At 42.5% G+C, this 19252-nt stretch overlaps 1 protein-coding gene and 1 long non-coding RNA gene across 15 annotated transcripts in view; one reads left to right on the forward strand and one right to left on the reverse strand.

The window, feature by feature from the left end:
* FHIT (fragile histidine triad diadenosine triphosphatase) overlaps positions 1 to 16002 on the forward strand; it is a 1429687-nt gene extending 1413685 nt beyond the window's left edge. For all 11 annotated transcript variants that reach the window (XM_082727539.1, XM_082727542.1, XM_082727540.1 and 8 more), the window contains one exon: positions 15695 to 16002. The gene's annotated coding sequence lies outside the window, so the exon portion shown is untranslated. The remainder of the gene's footprint in view (positions 1 to 15694) is intronic.
* LOC309863119 overlaps positions 1 to 19252 on the reverse strand; it is a 313775-nt gene that overhangs the window by 36939 nt on the left and 257584 nt on the right. The gene's annotated exons all lie outside the window — the stretch shown is intronic.

A 19252-nucleotide genomic window follows, 5' to 3' on the forward strand; every position in this document is an offset into this window, starting at 1 on the left:
ACAGTCACTAAAACAACTATCTTTAACTGGTTTCTAGGTAGAAAAGATATTTAAAAACAAAGAGCTGAAATCTATAAGAAAATGAGATGATGTGAAAAAGAACCAAACAGAAATTCTAGAGCAGAAAAATACAGTAACTCAGGGAATGAATTTAGGAGCAAAAGAATTACTAAACCCTTAAAGATGAGCCATATGAAAATATTCAGAATGTAGTAGAAAGAGATGAAGGAAGAGTGGGAAAAAGTATGAGTGGTCAGAAAACATAAAATATAATGAGAACGCCTAAGAAATATTTATTCACAATTCCAAAACAGTTTCAGTGAACTCTATATTTAAAGAGATAATGGCTGTAAATTTTTCAAAACTGGCAAAAGTCAAGAACACACCAACGCCAGAGCAGGGGGTGTAGCATCCACACGTGAGGGTATCATGGTACAACTGCAGAAAGCAAAGGGTGAGTCTCAGATGTAACAGTGGGGGTGGGGGTGGAGGTGGGGAAACCTCACATTCCAAAGAGTAATAGACCAAGAGACAAAAGGCAACAACAACAAAATCCCAGAAAATCACAAGACCATGGAATGACATCTTTATTTATCTATTTATTTATTTGCAAGAGAGGGAGAGAGCATTGAGGGGAGAAGCAGAAGAAGCGGGACAGAGTCCCAAGCAGACTTAGGGCTCGATCCTATGACCCTGAGATCAGAACCTGAGCCGAAACCAAGAGTCAGAAGCTTAATTGATTATACCACCCAAGGAGTGACATCTTTAAAGAACTGAAAGAAAATGACTGTCACCCTAGATTTTCATACCCAGTTAACATATTCTTTTAAGAATGAAAGTGAAACAAACACATTTTCTGACAAGGCTGAGAGAATGCATCACTAGCAGAGTCATCCAAATGGAATTCTGTAATACCCACGACCAGGCTCACCTGGTGGGTATTACGGAGGGCACGTATTGCATGGAACACTGGGTGTGGTGCATAAACAATGAATTCTGGAATACTGAAAAGAAATTTAAAAAATAAATGAAAACAAAAGGAATTCTAAAGAAAAAGCGATCAAAGGAAATTAGAAATAATTTTGAACTGAAGGAAGAAAACCTAAAACTCATGGATGCAACTAAACATGATTAGAGAGTAAGTTACTTATAGTTATTACTTGTATGCATTTATTGGAAGAAAATAAAAACTGACAGTAATATGCTAATGGTCTATCTGAAAACTGCAGCCATTCAAAGGAAAAGAGCATATAATGAATAATTTTAAATCAACAAATTTGAAAATTGGGGTGAAATTTGAAGTTTCTAGGAAAAATACATCTTACCTAAACTGACACAAAGTTAAAAACTAAACAAAACAAAACAAAAAAAGAATTGGATAACTATTAAAGAAATCAAACTTCAATTAAAACCCTCTCACAATGATAACATCAGTCCCAGATAACTTTACTGCTGCATTCTACCATGCAATTAAGAAAGAAAGAATCTGAATAATCCTGTTATTATCCATATAACTGATGGAACAAATTTTGCCAGAAAATTGAAAAAGAGAAAGATATTCTTCCACTTCTCAGTTTGTTGTATAAGTTGCCTTCTTGCACATGAACCCGACAAGAACATCATAGAAAGGAACTCTATAGACTCACTGCACATGGAAATACAGATACCAAAGTCCTAAAATCTATCCGATAGGTAGACAGATTGTGTATGTGTGTGAATGTACAATCTATGAGAAGGGAATACATTGTAATCAGTGCAATGTGGTTTCATATTAGACTACTGAGCATTGTCTTTCACTAGACTATTAAAAGATAGAGGACAGGATCATCTCAGTAGATGTGGAAAAGTGTATTGATCAAATTCAATATCCCAACTTTATATAAAAGTTCCAGGACACTGAAACTAGAAGGAACTTGTACTTAAGGATGAAACGTTCAACACTCTTTATTTGAGATTATAAATGAGATGACAATATTTACTATTAGTCCTGCTATTTCACAATGTACTCAAGGTCCTAGCTAGTACAGTAGGGCAAGAATGAGGGAAAAAAAAAAAAGTAGAAGGAGTGGAAACAAAGGAATGGAAGTGTCATTATATGTAGACAGTATGATGTATACAGAAAATACAAAACAGTCTGCTGAGAACAATTAGAATTAATGAGTAAACTTAGCAAGGCCTCTGAATATAAGATCAATATATGTAAGCTTTGTATTTCTCTATTAGCCATTCTCTTAGCACGGGCTGCTGTATACCATGTATACCATCCCATAGACTGGGTGGCTTAACCAACAAAAAGTTATTTCTCACAGTTCTGGAGGATAGAAGTCCAAGATCAAGGTGCCAACATGGTCAGATTCTGGTGAGAATCTTCTTCCTACTTTGTAGATGGCTGCCTTTTTACTGTATCCTCACATGGAGAAGAGAGAGCAGCAAGTCTGAGCCTCTCACTCTTTTTATAGGGACATTAATTCTATCTTGGGGGCCCTCCACCCTCATGACCCCCCCTAACCCTCATTACCTTCCTGAGGCCCTACCTCCTATTACTATCACGTTGAAGTTTAGGGCTTCAACTTACGGATTCTGAAGGGACACACAGTAAGAAAATGGAAAAAAAAAAATTGAAGTTAGCTTATGTAGATTTCCCCACCACTATCTCAAAGTAGAGCATTCTTTTGAAACCTTTCCTAAGCTGAAATGGTGTAAAGCAAAGACGCAATTACCATTAACTTATATGGAAAATTCTTTGAGCATTTTCAGACCCCAAAATAACCTCTTTTAGGTTTTACTGATACTTCAGGATACATCTTACTAATGGATGCACAAAATGAATGGAGATAAACCACAGATGCTCACAGACACAGGTCATGGCTACGGCGGCTTGATGCTGAGTATAGTTGCCAGGGAAGGAGCTCGGTAGGGCTGTGCTCACTGCAAAATGCATGCTAAATGCTATTTTCGCTTTTTTTTCCTTTCTCATAAAAGCAAAAATCCAATTCAGATTTTTTTTCTGTTAGTAAAAACAGGTACTAATGTAGGTCTTTTGTAAAAGTGTGAAGTGGTGGAAGTGAATTTTCAAAAAGCAGGGGACACCTATGTTAACATCAGAAATCAAATGCCTAGGAATAATTAAAGACATGTAAGCTTCTAGACAAAAAAACTACAAAGTAGTAGTAAGAGGCATTAAAGAAGAATTAAGTAAACAGAGAGAGGAATGACTCAACTTCATAAAGACTCAACTCTCCTCAAATTGACCTGTAAATACAATACAACTGAGATCAAAATTATCATAGGATTTTTTTTTTTTTTTTTTTTTTTTGGTGGTGGTGGTGAAAATTTACAAGTTAATTCTTATGCTTATGAAAATGTAGTCAGAGACTATTAAAAAAGCAGACAAATGTATAGGAGGGCTTACTCTAATTGATACTAACTTATTGCAAGTCTATAAAAGTTAAGAGAGTATGGTATCAGTACAAGGACTAGACTAATGGAACAAAATACAAAGCCCAGAGCCAGGCATATGTGAATACTTGATTCATGATTAAAATGAAGTCAAAGAGCTGTGGAGAAAACAAAATCTTTCCAGTAAAAGGCCCTGGGAAAAGGCCGATGTAGAAAAACCAATGAAACTATACCCTACTTCACATCTTATGCAGAAGTCAATCTGGGGTGGGTTAGAATTCAGAATGTGAAGCATAAAATCATAAAGCATTTAGAGGATAATACAGGGGAATATCTTCATTATCTTGCTATAGGGAAAGACTTTAAATAGGACACAAAAAGCATTACCACACAAGCAAGACTGATAAATTGGAATACATGTAAGTTAAGAAATTCTGTTTGGGGCGCCTGGGTGGCTCAGAGGGTTAAGTCTCTGCCTTCGGCTCAGGTCATGATCCCAGGGTCCTGGGATTGAGCCCCGCATTGGGCTCTCTGCTCAACAGGGAGCTTCCCCCTCTCTTTCTGCCTGCCTCTCTGCCTCCATATGATCTCTCCCTCTATCAAATAAATAAATAAAATCTTTTTAAAAAATCAGTTTATCAAAAGACACCATTAAGAGAGATAAAAGGCAAGACTCAAGAGAGGGGGAAGGCATTTGCCACATAGGTAGCCAACAAATGACCAGTACCTGAAGATTTTTTTAAAGAAAAGAAAAGAAAACAAAACAACACCTTAAAAATCACTGAGTAAAAGTCAACAGCCCAATAGAAAATGCAAAAAGTACTGTACGGTGACTAACATAACATTAAATTTTTTTTTTTTAAAAAAAGACTGAATAGGCACTTTGGAAAAGTATCACAATGGCAAATGATCTTTAGTCATTAGGGAAGTATAAACTTAAAACATAGTGAACTATGACTGTGTACCCTCCACAATAGTCAAAAGCTGGCAAAACTGATGATATCAAGTGCTTGTAAGGGTGTGAAGAACAAACACAAAAGAACACACACTGTGTGATTGCATTTGTGTAAAGTTCAAAAACAGGCAAAACTAAATTATAGTGTTTAGAGATACACTTAGAAGGTAAAATTATAAGGCAAAGCAAGGAAGCAATCACCCTAAAATCAGACTAGTGGTTACCTTTTGGGGGATGCAAGAAAGGGGCGGTCATTGAGAAGGGAAATGTGGTGTAGGAGGGTACGGGCAATGTTCTACTCCTTGCCATGGCCAATGGCAAGATGTGTGTTTGTTTTATATTAATTCTCTAAACTGTGTGGGCAGATATGCATGTGTATGTGTATGTGTGTTTGTGTGTGTAGCACATATGTGTATATGTATCTTCTGCATTTGTCTGTGTTATATTTCACCCTTAAAAGGACTAAAAGTAAATCAGATAAATAAAGAACTTTAAGTTAAGGACAAAAGAAAAGAAAGGAAGAGTTTGACTTTAATGTACAGTCTAATTGCTGGCTAGATATTCAATTATTCCATAATAGGCTAAAACAAAAAAGAATAATTGTTGTATGTCATCTTACAGACACTGTACTCCTACATCTGAGCCCTTTTAAGAGGCCCTTTAAGAGGCCACGCTGGCCAAAAAGATCATTATCGGAGGAACTAAGTAACAGAGATCACCATAGGGAGGACACTTTATTATTAATGATTCTTAAGGATACCACTCAGGGATCACTTATTATGGACAAGTTATACCAACCACGTTATAGGCTTTCTGTCAGTTAAATCTCACAGCAACCCTGGAGTACTGTCCTGATTTTCAGATGTGGAAACTGAGGCTTACAACCACTGTGGGGCTTGCCCGAGGACTCTCAGGGTTATGTGGAGAGCCAGGGTTCAAGTGCTGGCAGTCTGACTTGGGAGCCTACACTTAATTTCACAATAAAATTGGTGGGTTTCTGTTTAGAGACATCATCTGCTTGAACTCTAGCTAACTGACAAGAATTATACAATGAAGCTGAGGCTTAAGAGACTGCTTACTCTTGCTTCTTTACTAATTTCTGTAAAGGAGCCAGAATTTGGTAATTTCTGTGCTAGGGGCTTTGGTCACTTCATGCACTTGTATCAAAAATAGGCTAAACAACCCTGCTAGAGAGAGAGTACCGTCCCCCGTTTCTCCATACAGCCATAGTTAACAGACTGAATATTTCTCTAAAAGCTAAAACTGCATTCAATGAGTAGGAATAAATCAAACCTAATCAACCTTGGACCACAGTGCATTAGATGTTACTTTCTTGGGATCAATGAGGACTCCCAATGGCTCCATTCAAGACCTTTACCTCTAAAGATATGGGTTTTTCACCAAGAGTCTGAAATTAACTCTTGGGTTTCAAAACACTAAAAAGCTTGTTGAGAGATTTGAGAAGAAAATAGGATGGGGTGTAGGGGACATTTTTTTTAAAAAGACTTTATTCATTTGAGAGAGACAGAGAGAGAACGTGAGCAGGCAGACAGGCAGAGGAAGAGAGAGAAGCAGGCCCACTGCTGAGCAGGAACCCCTATGCAGGGCTCAATCCCAGGACCCGGAGATCATGACCTGAGCCGAAGGCAGACACTTAACTGACTGAGCCACCCCGGCATCCCTGTAGCATTGAGTTTGGAACTGCCAATCTCATCCATAGGCCACAGTCTGGGCTTGTGACCCCCCCATCGCCCCCCCCCCCCACACACACATTCAGCTTATTAGAGTTCTCTTCTACTATTTGGTGTACGGACATACAGAGAGAAGCCCTTGAAGGGGTGCTGTGTATTCGAGACTATTGGCAGTCATCCTGATCATCATTTGGACAAGTCTAATGTAGGAGAAGCCCCCAGAGCGAAGGGAGACAAAAAGATAAAGAGGGGAGATGAATTTCCACATCCCCCCCACCCTTCACAGTTAAACGGTCAGTAATGATGTCCGTTTTCTTCAGAGGCCCATTTGCGCTGAGGTCTCCTTACTTGCCCTCAAGAGTCCTGGCTATACCAGGTTCAAGTGCTGGCAGTCTGACACCAGGGGCATGGACTACTTGCTTCCTAGAGGAGGCTCTTAACCATGAGCATCTAGGACTCAATCACCAACTGCTTATGGAGATGCCATTTTGAGGCAAACACTGAGGCAGAGTAGGCGAAGTATGCCCTTGCCCCGGAGAAAGTGCTGGTCAGTCTCAAGCAGCAAGACTGACTGGAGAACAGGCAAGCATGTGACTGTGCTCTGTGCAAGTCGGCGGTACAATGTCAACAGTACCTGGGACCAAATTGATTTCTCTGCCTTATCCCACCATGAAGTAGTTGACTCTGTGTCAATTTTGTCTAACCCCCCATGCCCACACACAATTACATGCCCTCCAAGAGCCACCCCACGGTCTAGGATTAGCCAATCAATTTTAATGCGTATTTAAGGGATTCTTCAAAGTGTGTGAGTCAGTGCGTAAAAGGATAGCTCATGTAATAATTAAAGCATTAAAAGAACCCAATTGAGGATTCCCTTTCCGCCAGCAGATATCTTTAGGTCAAGAAGGTCTATAAAAACTGGCAGATCATTTCCATTCCTTTAAGACAGGTAAAAATGGCTTTGAATGTAATTAGATGTTCATAGCAATTTTCCCTCTGCTAAAGCTCTACATCTTGTTCCGAGGAGGCCCACAAAAAGTTTAGAACTGTTGGCATTCTAAGCTGCAAACTGACGGTGTGGTATTTCTTTGAAGAAGTGAAAGCCCAGGATATTGCTTGAATCACTTTTTAATTAGAAATGATAAGCCAGAGTTATAGCTTTAGGAAAAGGAAGCTTTCTCACAGGCAAGGCCAGTCTTGGCACTGCGGAACTCTGGGCCATTCTTAGAACTCTGCCCCCTCTCTCATCCACTCTCGGGTGGCTCCACAGATTCCAGAGTTATCAACTTGGAACACGGAATATGCCTACTGTAGTAAAATCAGCATTTATCTTTGGCACCCCTATCAAAGTTCTGTTTTATTTCTCTCTTCTCAAGCATCTGTTATCTATCCAGGCAGGTTTTGTTTTTTTTTTTCCTTTTCTTTTCTTTTAAGGTGGAAGATCTCATGTGCAGTTAATTTTAATTTTTTTTAATCCTTTAAAAGAATGAGACTCCATGGAAATGCAATGTAGTGCAAAATTTTAAAAGGAAAGTATTCTCAGTAAAACCTAAGAACTTCCCCCTCATTCTGGGTAAGCTTTTGTGATATTGTAGTTAAAAATATAGCTTCTGTATATAGCATACCGTATGTCAATTCTTGCCTCTGACTCTTAAAATACGCATCTATCCCCCCAAACTCACCCAAGGTCATACAAAAGAATAAGTACATTAAAATAGGAAGTTCTTGTAAATGGCAAGCTAGATTATGTCTCTCCTCCATATGTGGGAAAGCCAGCCAGGACTTACTCCCGAGAAGTTTTGGTGGCCACAGTAGAGGACAGGAGATCAAATCCAGCCTCCTCTCCCAGCTCTCTCACCCACACTCATTCTTCCAGTCTTCCTGCCTTCCTGCTGTCACCAGGTCACATCAGACACACCCCCACTTTGGGGTGCTGGCCCCACTTGTCCCCCTCTGCCTGAAATTCTTTTCTCCTTCCATGCAGGATTTGATCAAATGTCACCTGCTCCCAAAAGGCCTTCCCTAATTGCCCAGTCTAAAGTAGTGCCTCGGTATCCTTCTTTCCCTTAAACTGGCCTTATTTTCCTTACTAGTGTTCACCATCGTCTGTCATCACATTAGAGATTGATTTGTTTGTCTGCATGCTCCCCTAGCAAGTAAGTGTCTAAGGATGGGGCCATTACTGTCTCTAGCACTTGCAATAGCTCCTGGCAAGTGTTCAAATCACTTGCTGACATTTCTTTAGAGTCTAGAGGTGCCTTACCTGTATCATCCTGAGTTCTCCTAACAACTCTAGGAGAATAGGTACAGTTAAGTTCCCATTCTGTAGATGATGGAACTGAGGCACGAAAAGGCAGAGTAACTTGATCAAGGTTACACCGCAAATAAGTCACAGGCCTAACTTGAACCCAGAGCTCATGTTCTTAAATACTGAACACTAAATGAACTCTTCAGATGCTCGCAGAGCCTCTGTCTCCCCACACCTGGGGAGCTTCGCTCTGCTCATTCCAGAACCCCAGACCAGGATACCGTCACGGAGGAGCACTGTCCCGTAGGAACCGAACATGAGTCACATATGTCATTTGAAATTTCTCAGTAGCTACATTAAGGACTGATTAATATATTTGTATTTATATTTAAACCAGTATATCCAAATATTATTTTAATATCTTTATGATCTAAAAATATAAATATAAAAAATGATTGAGCTGTTTTGCATCCTTCTTTTAGAGTAAGTCTTTGAAAGCTAGACTTTATACTTTCTGCACATCTCAAGTCACATCTTTTGGTGCCCACTTACAGCGTGTGGCTAGTGGCGACCGTACTGGCCACTGCAGGTGTGAAGAGGGTGAGCTCTGGGATTAAGCACATCTGCTTCCAACCTTGCACTTACCATGTGACCCTTTCCCAGCTGGAACACTGGCATTATGACATCTACCTCATCTGGCTGAGGTGAAGACTGCATGAGGTTTCCATACATAAAGCTGTACACGTCTTCGCACAAGAGCTGGCTGGTGGATGCTCAGGATAGATGGCTTTCCCTGCCGTGCACAACTTTTAGGGCCTCTCTCCTCACTCCAGTTGAACTTTGTGTGGTGGCGCCTCTGTTTCCACTGTCTGCCACGACTGGGGAGGCCTCTGGTGGGATGGAGCAAGGAAAAAGCCAGGATGCTGGCTTGCGTCTTATCCCCTGGACCAGCTGGCTGAGTGCTGGAGATTGGGTGCTCCTTCTCGCCCTCTCACATTAATAAGCCCAGCAAGGAGTCCCTTCCTGAAAAAGAGAATCCTCAAGTCCTCAAAGTGAGCACCCAGCTATCCCTTCTATCAGTGGGATAGTCAGCTTCCATGTCCCTATTGAAAGAAATTACTCTGAGCATCTATGGGCCAAAACGGGGTCAATATACAGTTCCGCAAAGACAGAAACAGTGATCCAGAGAGCAGACATAACACGTCTAGGCACACAGAGTGATAGCACAGGCCTAAGATCATTCCTCTTTGTAGTCTCTGTATGAATACCCATAGAGATAGCTCCGTACAGATTTCCCCATACGGACTGCTGATGTCTCTGCATGGATGTGTTCATCTCTGCCTTTTCTTCTGCATTTCATTCTTAGCATGAGAAAGAGTCTCAGGAAAAGCAGGGTGATAGGAACTATTCTGTGTTCCCAGTAGCTTTCAACTGTGTTTCCTCGCCAGTTTTCAACCTTTGATCTTTTGGTCCCAAGCAGACCTTGAGTGTAATTCAGGTTAGTCTCTTTTTGAGTCGGTGAAGCAAAGTGGAACTTTTTTAAACCATCACCTTCATGCTCAAAATAGAGCCTTCAAGATTCCATCTTTTTGTTTTTGATGAAAGGACCTGCCCCAGGCAATAGATTTTTAATCCATTAGCCTAAGGATTTTTTGGATTGTAATCTAAACTCTCATATTAGGCAGAAAGGATGGAGTTATATCAACTTCAGTATCTTTTAAGTGGCAGAGAACAAAAAAATATAATAACCCCATTAGGCTGTTAAATGTGCTGAACCCTGACAAATCCTCAGTGTGACGATCCTTGAGTATTTGCCTGTAATCCCTCAGCAAATACACCTTTTATTCAACCACAGAGTTGCACACACTCCAGACACAAGTGCCATTAATTAAATAACACAGTCAGCAAACTCTCAGAGCCATTAATTATCAAAGGTAGCCCGTGCCATGGTTGGCTCCAAAATTTCATTATAAAAGAAGAGCACAAGTAGAGCGAAGGAATATGCGAGAGGAAGGTCACCCTCAAAAGCATGATAAGAAAAAGCTGTCAGACAGAGTAAATGACAAAGCATGTATACCTTCCTTTTAGCTTTCCTTTTGCCCCTTTGGAGAGTTGAGAAGAAGGGAAAGTATTTCACATTGTAGGGACTTTCTTTCTCAAAATTAGTTTCTCTCACGAAAGACACAAGTAAATATAAAGTAATCCTTTTTCATTTCAACTGAGTCTCGGGGAAAAGTAATATCAGCTGAAGATTTAGAGACAAATAAAGCCTGTTCTTCATAAGCTCCCTCGGAACGAGAAAGCCTTTTAAGGGGAGTCTTTGCTCCGTACAGACACGGGGAAGGGGACGTCAAAGGGACAAACGTGGAAGACAGAGGCCTTACTGGTTTCAAGTGGGCAACAAGAAAACGCTCCGGGAGTGCCACGAATTTGCCAGGAGCGGGTTTGCTCTGTTCTGCCTCCTCACTCCCACTATCAAGCCTCAAAGGCTTCGCAGCTTCACTTGCCAGGAGACAGTGGGATAAAGGAAGTGCTGAGCCCCGCGGGGTCTCGGTAAATCACTCACAGCTACAAGCTTGGGCATCATCTTTCTTGTGTGTTTGCTGTTCTTAGTGTTTGATTTATCCCTTCAAAGAGAAAACCGACAATGCCGAGTCTGTGGCCACTCTATAAAGGACAGCCCCCGGGTGAGCCCCACCTCTGTGCAGAACAGCACACGGCATCCCCCCTCCTGAGCGGGGCTGGCCCCACCGTGCCCTCAAGGAGGCACAAACGCGGGACTGGGCCACGGGGAAATTTCGGCGGAAGTTAATGCACACTAGCTCATCAAAGGAAGTTGTGTTATTAATCAGTGCCAGGTGTGCACCACAGAGGAATGGTTTTGAGCCAGGAAACTTGGCGTGAGATCACCCTGCTCTCTTGAGTCTGTCCTCGCACTGCTGGGTTTCTGGCCACTGTGCTGGGGCGTAACCCCTTCTATCTCTGGATGGAAGAATAATTGCATTGCTTCAGAGTTCCTCATCAGAGTGGTTCTCTGTTCCTTGCCATTTCTCCCCCAGCTGCCCCTTTACCCACTTACTCTAAGAGATTGCCACCAGCGGCTTCTGTGGCCCAATTTCTGAGACCAGTTTATTAAGAAAAAGCTGAAAAGCAGAGGTCAAAGTTGCCTGCCCATAGAAAATTGCTCTTCTTGTTTTTGGTGTGAGCAGAATGACTTTCCGTGGCTGTCTGCCTGTATCTCTAGGCTGCTAGGAACAAAGAGTTACTTTTCATAGAAGAGATTGTTACAGAGGAATTTGATGTCAGGGTCTCAATACTTGGTTTTGCTGGTGAGTGTGATTACTATGACTTAAAACAATTTCTGTGACATCCCTGGTATGGATGCAAATCAAGTCATCTCATACAAGCTCATGGGCAGGAATCGCTTCCCTTTGAAGGTCGACACTTGCCCCGTGTGTGCGGCTTGGCTAAGACTGTGGCAGACGGACAGCCTTGGAGTCTGCATCTGAAACCTACTGAAACTTGTCTCCGGCTCCTGAATTGCTTTGGGGCAGCTGGAACATTTTTTGGGGAGCACACTTCAGAGCTGAATCAAAAAGGAGACAGGGTTGGAGCTCTTCGCTTTCACATTCAGTGATATCCCCAGAAGTCTAAGCCACACTTCTGACCCATTAGATCAGAATCATGGTGGGGGGAGGGGGCGGGTAATTCCAGTGAATAGCCACGTTGAGAAACACAACCTTCAAGAAACCGAAGGGGACGGTGTGTTGAGTTTTTGTGTCCCCCAGTGTTCCTTTTGCATTCTGTCAGCTAGGTGGACTGTGGCCAGCTCCTGTCCACATTCACCTACAGAATAGAGAGATGTTGATCTGTTTTCTTAGCCTCAAAGCAAAAAACTTCTCCTCTGGGCCGATCAGAGAGTAGGAGGCACAGAGTACGAGGTAGAAGCTTTCTTTGCTGACACCGTAGTGAAAAGACATTGTCTATAAATGTATGCAGAGCCTGGCTGGATCTGTTGAAAACAGGGAACTCTGCTTCCGTGTTGTGGAGAATGACTTTTTGGAGCATGAAGACACCTACATGGTCAAGGAGAAGTTGGCATGGTTTAGCTCATAACCCAGGGGATCCGTGTGTCCCTCTGCTTCTGTTTGTACTCACTAACTCCTGACAACAACATGCAAATCAACATAGAAGACTTGCCTGAGGCAACAGGGAGAGCCAGAGGGGAAAAAGACAGCATCCACCACACAGCCAGCCCTACTCAAAACTTAATCTTTCTCTTTCAGACATTTGTATTTTCCTTCCAAATTGGAAGCTCTCCTTTCCAAAACTCTCTTCTACAGACTAAGGTCATGGTGTGTCCCGTCTGCCTTTATTCCCTATCCTGCAAAGTAAACCTCCCTCGGAACTTCATACTACTCCGTTACTCCTCAAGCACGGCCTCGCCCGGGAGCGGGGTGTCCTCAGTTCATCTGCCACTAGATTAGAGACATAGAAATATTGGAAAAACATACGTTTGTGGCGATCAATCACACTTCACACATTCCAGGCCTGTCCTGTCTGTTCTTGAGGCCCCAGAAAGGCCACATTTTGGGGACTGGTTGCCCAGCCCGTGATCATCTCGCCTGGCCGCGTGCTGTGCTAGGCATCTCTCCACAGGAGCTAGAAGCACCTTGAGGATCCCATCATTCCCCTCCTTGCACCTCCTCTGGGTCTCACTCATGCCTCAGGAAAGACATTTGTTGATATACCGAGGCATCACCAAAAGACACCACTGTCTAAGGGAATATTAGAGGGAACAAGGGACATGAAGGTCACCTACCATATGACATCCAACCACAAGACGGGAAGATAAGCACCTTGCCCAGAGGCACCCTCTCCAAAAGTGAGACTGAGGGGCGCCTGGGAGGCTCAGTCGTTAAGCGTCTGCCTTTGGCTCAGGTCATGATCCTAGGATCCTGGGATCCAGCCCCACATCAATCTCCCTGCTCAGTCGGAGGCCTGCTTCTCCCTCCCCACTCCCTGTCTTGTGTTCCCTCTCTTGTCTCTGTCAAATAAATAAATTAAATCTTTAAAAAAAAAGAGAGAGAGACTGAATCTCTTGCTGTGTAGTTAAGTTCTGACATTCGCTGGCTTTGACTGGTAATGCAATCCAGAGGGAAAATCACGGTAGTCACAGTAGTGACATCAGGGGCTAACCTGAGTGAGTGCTTACAGTGGGGGAGACTCTGCTTCAAGTGCTTTGTGTGCATTCACAGGCTCAGTCCTCTCCCCAAACCCCACCACCCCCAGCCAGGCAATCCACATCCCCTGCAAACACACAGCCAGTCAGTCAAGAAGCTGGGCCTCAGACCCAAGTCTCCGCAAAGCCCGACAAGGTCCCTCTCTGTGCTCTGGCTTTAAAAGCAGACTCTGCTTCCCACAAGCTTCCAGGCTTGTTGGAGAAAAGGAACTGCTAAATGCAGAGCCTGCAGAAGTGAGGCAGACTGTGTGGATGCCAGTCCTGGTGAGGGATGTGTGCGGAAGCATTGTAAGTAGACTGACGGAAAGTCCGCTCAGGTACAGAACGAGGCTTCCGTGGAGATTCAGAAATTACAGTGTTGGTGTCAGGGAGGGCGGGTGTGACCAATAACATGGGGCCACAACGTTCAAAAGACCAAAAATAAAACCGAGGGAAACTTCTCCTAGGACATAAATCTGCCCTAGACAGGTGAGGCGGAGGAAAAGAAAGGGCACATCCATTTTCAGGCCTGCACAGGTGCCTCTGACTCAAAGTCAATAATTGTTCAAGGACAAGGGCAATGATGAATGATCAGGAGATGACCTGTATGCCCAGACAAGATGGGTGGTGCTGAGCACAATAGAGAACGATCCCAATGTCATAGAGAAAGGAGACAGGCCCCCATCTCGGGAACGAGGAAGGGGAGCTGCAAACTGACTGGTGCCTACACCCTACTTTCCACCCCTCACTCCCAGATAGCAGTAAATGCGGAGGTGGGGAGCAGGAGGAAGAGTGGAACCTGAGCTCAAATGTGAAGGTTGAAGCAGAAGTGGTTAGGCTTCTATGTTCTGGGTCCTGGAAGGGACCAGATATACTTCCAAAGGGATGCCTGTCTGCCCTTTGCTCTCTGACCTTGACCTCTCTGTACTTAGAAGAAAAAGCATAATGCTAGACTCAGTAAAAACTCTCTCCATATGCCAGAGTCTCCTCACCCAGGTAGGACTGAACAAGCCCATACTGGGGACACCCTTGAACTACACACTGGACCTAGGAAGCAGAGGATTTGCAGCTCAGCCTCCCAGATCTGTGTCCATGGGGTTGCACCCAGAGCCATCCGTTTAACACAAATAGCAAACAGGAAGTGAAAAGCAATGTAAATCTACACTGAAGTCTTTTGAAAACCCTGAAGGGGAAGTCCATTTGTGCTTCTCAACAGAGTCCCTCAAAATCTCCTCCTATATCACACCCATGGTGGCTGTGTCCAACGTCTCCTGGCACCCCTTCTTTCAACCTTCCCCCAGTATCATGGAATCTAGCCCAGAAATTTCTCATCTTTCCTCCCCTCCTGGTTAATTTTCTCTTTCCTGTAACTGTCTGCCTTTCCCAGTGTCCTCCAAGCTGGTAGCCTCACACTGTCCAGTTCCCTACCACTCCCAATGTACTGATACCAGTAATTAAAGCCCAGAAACCAAAGATCCAACAGGTTCTCCTCCGGGGTAGAGGGAGAATGCCAGAGATATGAAAGGCATTCCTATGATCTAGGGCCTTTCTTATCTTTCCACGATTAACTTCCCCCTTTCTTATTTTATGAGTAGAAATTATTTGTTTTAATTCTAGCCCAATCCTTACGGTAACTTAGACTTGAAGCAAAGTGAATTCTGCCTGCTACACAATAGCTCACTAATTCCCCAAATCTCAGAATCTTCTGGAGAGCTCGTTAAAAGCACAGTCTCAGGCCTCTCTCCAGATCTGCTGAGTCAGAATGTGGGGAACAAGCTTGAGAAATCTGTGTTTTTAACAAGCTTACCCGGTAATTCTGGTAACTTCTATGTTTGAGAATCCATTCTTACCTAATTAATAAAGGTCTGAATTGGCTTCATTTGTATGTAAGGCTCGTGTCCATAAAATAGATCCTTCAGACACCACACAACTGACCTCTGGGATGTGGGGTGTGGACAGAAGCCACAGAAAATGCAGGGATCCGGGGAGTACAGACACCAGCAGGGTTGGAACCCACCTATTTCATACGTTCTGCCCACATCTTTATGGCTTCTTGGAAATTGTTAGTGGCAATCCGATAGATTAGCAGTAAGCAAACTTAACATTTTGTTTATGGCCATAACTCAAAAAATGCTATTGGTTGTAACTAAATGTCTGTTTTTATGTTCTGTCATTTCCAGGCATGAAAGTAACTTGAACAAATCCCAAGGCATAAGGAAATGGGCCTCATTCTCTAGGACTCTGCGGCATTGGAAATGAAGCTAAGCAGACTTTATTACATCCTACAATTCTGCAACCTTTTGCGAAGCATTTTATTACACTTGTGGAAGCCATCGGGGTTACGTTTCAATCACGATGACTGACAGGCTAACTTCAATAATAATAGCATCGACAGCCCTTCCACACTTCCTGGGCTATGTACTTAGAATAGAGCCTTTTCTAAATTGTCCCTTGGCCTGGATGGAAATAAAACGGTAGTTAAAATATTTATCTGGTGTGTTGGGTAACTTAAAAATTGATATTTGGGGGCCTCTGAAAGACACAACTGAGGAAGTCAATCTTTTAGAACTACCGTGCTTCCTGTAACCAACGGTTTGTTAAAGCTGAGATAAAATTTAGTTTCCATTTTTGGTAGCAAACAAAACAGAACAAGAAATGCATACTTTTTCCTCGGCTGTATTCTCCTGCCGTGGGTGCAGAGAGGCAGAGCTGAAAGAGCTTAAGATGGCAAAAATGGGCTTCAAGAAACTAATAATCAGGTAATGAAGTGATCAGACACCTCGGACTGGGCCATTTGAGTGGTAGGAATGTAACTAAAGGGAATGGAGAAGCTCTTGATGTTGGTTGAGGAAGCATGCCCCTTGCTGGGAATAGTCAAAATTTTTTTTTTTCTGGAATAGTCAATTTCTATAAGGAAGGATGACAAAAGTAGGTTCTTTTTCTTCTCTGGTATATTAATAAAAGGGGAGAGTTGAGTTTATAGAGAAAAATAAAACATATCAATGGCACTGTGATAAAGAACCACAAAAACCCTCCCTAAGAATCTCTGTTGCCTTATGGGCTATTCCCTGACCTCAACACCATCATCAACGTAAGGCATATTAGTTTCCTGTGAATGCTGCAACAAATTACTGCAAACTGGGTGGTGCCAAATGAGAGAAATATGTCCCCTCACAGTTTTGGAGGTCAGAAGTCCAAAGTCCAGGGAGGCCCTGCTCCCTCCAGAGATTCTGGAGGAAATCTCTCCTAGCTGCTTGCGGTTGTCAAGAAAACCTTGGATTTTCTTGACAAAATCCCACTCTCTGCCTCTGTCTTCACCTTCCCCCTCTTCTGTGTTTCTCCTCTATGTATCTCTTCAAAAGAGACTTGTCACTGGATTAAGGGCCCACCCAAATAAATCCAGAATGATGTTCTCATGGTCTTAATGTCCTTGACTTAATTACATCTACAAAGGCCCTTTTCCAAATTAGAAAACATTTAGATGTTCCCGGGATTTGACTTGGATGTATCTTGGGGGAGGAGGGCACCATCCAACCCACTCTCTAGGACATTTTATGTTTGACAATTTCTGATCTAGTATAAGCCAATAAACTGAGTATGACAATCACCTCTTCTTTCAAATCTTCTTCTATGTCTTTGCCAAAGTCCTATTGGTTGACAATAGTTTGGCAAATGCCTTCTTGAGACCCCAAAGCCTCTCATTCCCAAGAATTGTTTGAGATGCTTCTTTCTTAGCTAAAAGGAAAAAGCACTGCAATATGAGTAGGATGTGTTCAGGAGATAAAACACCAGTGAGGGAAGATGGCAAGTACTGGTGATTTCCCCCAGCTCAAGGGTGGCTGATTTGTGGTTAAAGTACTGATTTTTCTTATCCCCAGAAGGTCAGACACCAATTCCATCTCCATTTTAATAGCAGATGTCACCAGAAGACCCAGCCAATGCCATGGGGGCTAATTCCACATGTTACTCAATGGCTTTCCAAGAAGTGAAGGAATAGTCTCTGATGAAACAGTTGTGTGATACTGCAAACCGACCAGCAGCTGCGGTTTCCATTTTGTCTGTCCAACTGAAATTCTAGAGGAGCCTCATTTCTGCTCTTCCTCCCATGCGTTTCCTCAGCTTAACATCTTCCTATAACTCTGCCATGGTTTGGAGACTGTGGAGGTTGTGGAGGCTGGGGGTACAGAAGGCCAGGCCTGAAGCTCTACTTCCATGCCAGCCCCGTGAACCCAGGCCTGATGGGAGGCCTGATAACCCAATAAGTACTGTTTATAGTGTCTTTTAAGAGATGTTTCTAGAACCAACAAAGCCTACTGATACCAATATGGGAAAAGTAACTATTACTCCATTTGCTAAAGTGGGTCTGGTCTGTATAGAGAAAAATCAGAAGAAAAGACAGTAACCCTAGAAGTCTTTTTCTTTCTCATTTCTTCTTGGACACAATACCCACTAGGTGGTTTCGGGTTTGCCCAAGAGCTGGGCAGTTCCTAATGTTACGATAAACAATAGATAACTATATGTATACGGGCATCCATTCCATCATGCTTATCAGACAAGAGCACAGCAACCAGTCTCTGTATCGACAGCATTCTGAAGGAAGATGTCCCCTCTGTATCTGTATGTGCTCCCTTTTCAAACTCCAGGCCCATTCCTTATCTTTATTTTCTATCTATAATCAAATTCAAGAAGGACACTCTATTTTTGGCAAAGAACTGGAAAGGAACTTTTCCCATGATTATCTCCACCACAGCTGACCCAAAGTTATACAACAATTCTTCTCAAACCCCATCAATTCTTTCAGATGGTATGAAGGAGCTGTGTGTCTCATGAAACAGAAACCTCTCCCATCCAGCCCTCTCTGTATCGAAGCTTGAGACTAAGTCTGGGGATGTACCTACTTCTTTCAGGAGCTATAGCTATGGAGTATAACTGAACAACAGGCTGGTCAAAGAAGGAAATGAAATTTTGTTGTGTTTTTATTGTAGATACATTTGCAAATATTATTTTGTTTAATCCATACAAGATCCCTAAAAATAAATATATGGAGATTTAGGTTCAGAAAAGTTAGGGAACTTGATCAAGTTTACAAAGTTGATAATGGGTGGATTGGGGATCAACTCAGGTCTTATTCCCAAAAGCCTGTCCCTTTTGGAGAATAATCAATAATAATGAAGGGTTCTCAGCAAATTTAATAAATATCATTTCCAATTTCTCTCCTGAACTATCAAGTTGGTAGGTTAGTCCTTTGTATTGATGTTCAAAGGGAAAGGGAAAGGGATAGTTAAGGGAAGGCAGGGAATATTTAGGCATTCTCAAGGTGAGAGCATCCCTTTAATCATGTAAATGAAAGCAACTCATGACATTTCTATAACTTAAAAACATATAGGAAGAGTATTACCAAAAATGCTTACTCTGACTCTGATGCAAATGTGTTAACCAAAAGATTAATGATCACTTATCCTGGATATAGAACAATGTAATTACTTAGTTACAGGGATTGAAAACACATCAGTCCCACTTGGAATAACCACCACTAAAAACTCTCAAACATGATCACATATCTGTAGTGCATTTCGGTCCTGCAAACATCTTGACCATCTCTACCGTACATCAAATTGAAGGCTATAGTTTTAGCAGCCAAAACTGAGATGGCTCCTGAGGTGTAGCTGGGAAGGGGAGTAACCAGGGATTGCAGAGGGAAGAGGAATGGGAAGAGCAGATCTAGTTTCAGCAAGAAT

This window comes from Mustela nivalis (genome assembly GCF_964662115.1).
Source record: "Mustela nivalis genome assembly, chromosome: 1".
NCBI lineage: Eukaryota > Metazoa > Chordata > Mammalia > Carnivora > Mustelidae > Mustela > Mustela nivalis.